Below are 6,310 nucleotides of genomic sequence, written 5' to 3'. Positions count from 1 at the left end.
AAATTAACCCAATAATTCACTGATATCTGCCCCCCATTCACTGCCAATTAAACACCTCATTGTATTATTTTCTTACATTTGATCATTGTATATTGAATATGCACCGCCCACGTAACTCTTTCATCTAACCGTATCCCTAAAAACTTAAAATGTTTTACTCTTTCCAGTTCTTGATTATATAATTTTAGTTTTACCTCACTTCCAATTTTCATTCTTCAACTACTGCAATCGTCTCCTGTAATTTTTTAACAATAAAGTCAATATTCCTTCCCCTTTTCCAGATTGCCCCATCATCCGCGAAGAGTGAGAACCCCAGCCCATTATCCAAATCTTTAAATACATCATTTATCATAATGGAAAACAATCAATGACTTATACTTCCTTGTGGAGTACCATTTTCGATTGCAAACATTCCTGAATAACTATTTCTTATTCTTACTTTTAATGTTCTCCCTGATAAAAAATCCTTGATCCATCTATACATTTGACCTTTGATACCTAACTTATATAATTTAATTAACAACCCTTCACTCCACATCATGTCATGTGCTTTCTCTATGTCAAAAAAGACAGCCACTACACTCTATTTATTTGTGCTTTTCTTACCTCGTGTTCTAAACACACAGCCGGATCCATTGTATTTCTTCCTCTCCTAAAACCACTTTGATATTTGGATAAGAATTTATTAGTTTCCACATGATACATTAACAGGGGCGGAGTGGGGCACTAAAATCCACCGGGAAAATTCTGACCGCACCGGCCCAAAGTATCTATCTGATAGGTAGATACTTTATTGATCCCCAAGGGGAATTCAAGAACAAACAAACAAATCAAATTGTTTTTTTTGTTTTTTTATTTGTGACCATGAATGTTCTGCAGGATAAGATAACCATGACAAAGATATAGAGAGCAGGGCCGGCCCTGTACATCTGGGGGCCCTAAGCAGGATAATTTTGGGGCCCTGCCTTGCAGTGAATACTTGGAGTATTGCTAGTAGCTAGGTTTCCATCCGAAGAGTTTGTTTGTGGAAAAAAAAAATACAAAACAATTTAGCGCTTCGGAATTTTTACCGATATAGCTGATGGAAATGTCTTATCGATAAAATTTCTCATGTGTCGACATAATCTTTTTCTGTTTTACTTTAGCGCATAAATTCTAAATCCATACTTCAAATGTCGCAAAAATCTGTTTGGAAACACTTTTTTTGTAGAGAAAAGGGGCTTTGCTATGTGTTGCAAGTTAAAATTTATTCATTTTGTTCTGAAGATCTTGTTTTACGTGGATATTGGAATGATAAGTACAACATTTTAAATTAACTGGTTTTGGCTTGTTAGTAGCTTTTTATATTTTTGTTTTTTCTTGTGTTATGAATATTGTTCCGTTAAATTTAAAGGATTTGTTCTGAAATAAAAGGGGGAAAATAGCATGTTTTTCAATATGTTTGGCTGACTGTATTTTATTATGACAATGAAGCTGCGTTGTTGAGTAAGTAATGCTTAACTGCGCAGGAGGCGCCGACACGATCACTTGATTTTTTCCCCCCCTTATAAAAGTGGAAACAACTAAGAGTAAGACATTGTCCCAAACTATTCTAAATATTTATTTTATTAATGCACACTCATAATAAAAACAAACAGTGTGCTTTTGTAAAAAGGAAACAAACAGGATGCCTCAAGAGCGCATCAGAAAAATGAAACTAAATTCTGCATAGGCTGATATACGCTGCTAATTGTTTCATTTTTTTTTTTCGTTTTGTTAATTCATAATTTATTTAGAAAATACATTTATTTTATTTATTTTATATATAGCTGTATAATATTTTCCTCTGTTCGCAGAAACGCTGCAGGTGCGTGACCATGTGAATCCTCACACTCTGACAAAGGAAAAGCAAAAGGAAAGCAAAAATGGCATTTATGATTGTAATCCTCTGTTCTGCTTACAGTTTGTGCAGCACAGTTTATTACCTCAGATAGAAACGTCATGAATTCAACTTTTCCCACTTTGAAGAGATCTTCATTTATTTTATGTTGCGATTGAGACGATCTGTTGTGTTGATTCATTTGGACAGTTAATCCATTTCCTTGACCCTCTTCCGTCTGTTTCATCTTTTTAATTGCCTCAGCATACAAAATCCCCTCATGTATTCTAACATTCTGAATTTTCACAGCGTTTTTATGCACCACACATCCCCCAAAGCCAGCGCTATGTTCACCTCCACAATTACAACATTTTTGTTTTGTCCCTTGTCCACATTTCCCATATTCATGATTTCCACTACACCTAGCACATCTCTGATTTCCCTTACAAACAGCAGCAACATGACCATATTTTTGACACTTAAAGGGATGGTTCGGAGTAGAATTGACTTCATTGCTATGCACTCCGAAGCCCATCTAAATACCCCATCCAAAGTTTTTTTTACCTTAGTCGAACATTTATGGAGATATTAGAGTTTTTCGAATTGCATGTTACAGGAGTGAATGGTACATGTGATGTATCTCGTAAATTGCACCACTAAACGTGCAAGTAATCTTACCAAACTTGTACAGTAGTGTAAATAGGTTATGTACTCACAAAACGCTGCAACAGAACATTTGTAAGTCCACCATGAGTGTTTTAAAAACACGTTTTGCCCGAGAACTACTAGTCTCAAAAACTACAAGTCGACGTCACTTCCCTGGTTTGAAAAAAGCACGTAAAAGTCCTCCTACTACATCTGTGTGCATGTCAACTTGTAGGAGGACTTTTACGTGCTTTTTTCAAACCAGGGAAGTGACGTCGACGTGTCGCCATTTGTAGTTTTTGAGACTAGTAGGGATCGGCTAAAACGTGTTTTTAAAACACTCATGGTGGACAGAGTAGGCCTGCATAACCTATTTACACTACTGTACACGTTTGGTAAGATTACTTGCACGTTTAGTGGTGCAATTTACGAGATACATCACATGTACCATTCACTCCTGTAACAAGCAATTCGAAAAACTCTAATATCTCCATAAATGTTTGACTAAGGTAAAAAAAACTTTGGATGGGGTATTTACATGGGCTTCGGAGTGCATAGCAATGAAGTCAATTCTACTCCGAACCATCCCTTTAAAGCATCTGACTGGGGGTGGCACATATGCCCTTACCAAATAGCTGACATATCCAATATATACTCTCTCTGGAATTTTTCCTCATCAAACTGAAGCACTACAGAGAGGCTAACTACTTTCTCTTTATTTCGTACACATTTCAGTCTTTTCGCTTCAGTCACCTTAGCCCCCGATATATTACTCTTTAGCGTATCAGTTACCTCAATTGGTATTCCTGAAATTACCCCCTTTAACCAAGCTCTCTTGTATATTGTGCAATTTACTGCCTGACCAAGCATTGATTTAACACTTTGTAGTGCTTTCTGTTGTTTTTCATTTTTTACAGAAGATTAGAATATTTCCATTCCTTAAAGTTTTGGCACTTTCTATATCACCTACAGCTTTTTTTTATTGCCTTGGTAAGTTTTACTGGATTGATCCCATTGCTATTCGCAAATTTCATGAGTACCTTATAATCCTCCTTGCTTGTTTTTGCCATCATTCTTTCCTTTTCACTGTCAGTTCCTGATTCATTTATACACGTTTTCTTTCTTTTGCGATTTACAATTTTGCTCCAATCATTCATTCCAGTGTTCCCGCCACTACATTCTCCCTTCATTTCTAAATCACTTCCGGTACTAACATCACTTCCCTCCATCGAAGCCTCCACTCCTCACAGCGCCAAGACCTCTCGCGCACGCGTTTCACACCGGAACCAGAGCCATATAAAAAGAGAGTTGCGACACTCCCATAGGCTTCCATAGGAACTGAGGAATGCGGAAGTAAAGCGTGTCATGGAGCTGTCAATAGTTCCAAACAACCAATAGCTCCTCCATTGAAGCCCATTCATTTCAGCGCTTCTCAAGCACAGTCGCAAGTATATTGAAGAAATTACTGCATTTCTTTACATTTTAACGCATCAGTTGACCTCTCGAAAAACTGGCCAATAGTGGTGTTTTATGAAGCGTGTTATAGTTAATGTTTATCGTTAAAAAATAAACAGTTAAACTGTAAATGCAGCTGGATAACGTGAGAAACACCGTAATAGCGACCATAACCAGATACTAGTTGTCATATTTTTATGTTTTTAGTCTTTCTGCAATCTTTCTCTCACTGTAGGAGGTTGAATGAGTTTCAGTAAAGACTGCATTCAAGAAACACAATAAAAATGTATGCTGAATGCAATTCGTTGCCTTGTGTTTTTTAAACATTATTTTCATCTTTTCTATTATGTTAAATGCCATTTTTGCTTGCCTTTTATAATATTCACTTATGTTGTATATTTGAATATCATAAAACAAGAGTAAATTTTTTTATTTAACATTAAATCGTTAAATCGAAACATATAAAAAAGAGAGTGTTTGATCATGTCCAAATACACATTCAAATGTATTTTACCTTAAATATCAAACTAACTGTAATATAAATACTATATTAGAAAATGTTATCTTTTAAATGGTCAGGATCATTATTGCACATATTATTTAGTACAAAAAAAAAGCCTCCTCAAATATTAACTAAATAGAACTGAACTATATATTACAATTATTTAATTGAATAAAAGTTACGTGTTTGGTCACATTTGACTGCCAAAAAGTATGAGAACATATTAATTATGTCTCTTTATCACTGCCCAGAATAAAATGCGATTGTAAAGCGTATTCAGAGAAGCTATCAATACACAATCAATGCACATTATGTGTTAATAATTACTCGAAATTGCTGCAAATATAGTAAAACTGCTGTCTATCCTATTTAACTCCATTCAAACACATTGACAGCGCGGAGCTGTTTGGAACTATTGAGAGCTCCATGAACCACGTGACCGTGCGGCGGCGAGATCAAAGCGTGTCGCAACTCTCTTTTTATATGGCTCTGACCGGAACGAACTAGAGGTTGGTCAGCTGAGTCGAACTCACGACCTCTGACACCCCAAAACGCTTCCTGTTCTATACAAGCATTTTGGGAAATGTAGTGTTGTTGTTTTGTCTTTGGACGGTTACGAGCTAGATTTCGGTACAGTACCGCCACCAAATGATTTGGAGTGTATAGCATCGAGACAGACAGGCTATTATTAATTGCTATTACTTCAACTATTACTGTTATTAATTGATATTACTTCTGTTTTTATTAATCCCTCAGTAATCATTTTCTCACTTCTGAGGGAAAGTCTAATCTAGCCCTTCATTCACCATCAAAACAAGCAAATGAAGACATGTCTGTTGTTAACCAAACAAGGGCGCTGTTGCACAATAAATTAAATGCTGGCCCACCATTTACTAGCATGGTAGAAAATAACTCCAACAAATGCGAAAACATTACATAATCACGTCCCATACAGTTGCATAGTGTTTAGTGTATCTTTCAGTGTACGTAGGCGAGGATAGAAACATAAACCTAATCCAAACGGCCCCTTAAAGTTGATGACAACTGTTTGGATGATCGAGACGACAGAAAAGAATGAAAAATCTCTTAACAGTTCAGGATTATATTGTCGTAAGATTATTTTAATGACTAAAAAAGGTATACCAAACGCTCACAGGTAATAGTTAAGATGATAGTTTTGATACAGGTTGCATTTGTTTACTACACTTGATGCTGCATGTGTTGGAAAAGTAAGGTCTATAGTCATTAACATTTTGGGACAGGTAAATTAGGCTATTTTTATTCGATATTGTGCCACAAACCTTGCTTTTTGAAAAATCGACCTCTCACCCTAATAATTCTTTCTATCTCCCTCTCTCTCTCTCTATGGCAAGCCGTTTTGACTTTTATTCATTTACAGGATATGAACTGTTGATATTAACAATTCAATTTTTACTAGTTAAAATAATAATTCCTGATATCAGGAATTAGATTTCAACTAGTAACAAATATAATTCTTGATATCTGTAATTGTATTTTCACCATAGGCTGCCATTCAAATTCAAAAGTTAATATCAAGAATTGATTTCTTAGTTAAAGTTCTAAATACACAAATCAGCTTTGTATTTCTTACTAGTAAAAATATATTTTTGATATCAATAATTACATTAGGCTATATAATTTAAACATGTTGCATTTGTTATTTTTGATATCTGAAAATGTATTTCTGATCCCTGATAGCACACATACATCACAGAGACGTCTATTTAACGTCTGCATTTACATCTGGAAGACGTATGTTTTTAAGAGTGTTTTTTCATCTGCATTTTTTTTTAATGGCGTGATTTTGAAAAGATGTTAAAGGTGCACTG

This window comes from Garra rufa, chromosome 3 (assembly GCF_049309525.1).
Source record: "Garra rufa chromosome 3, GarRuf1.0, whole genome shotgun sequence".
Taxonomy (NCBI): Eukaryota; Metazoa; Chordata; class Actinopteri; order Cypriniformes; family Cyprinidae; genus Garra; species Garra rufa.
The sequence above is the reverse complement of the archived record's forward strand: the minus strand, read 5'-3'. Positions refer to the sequence as shown.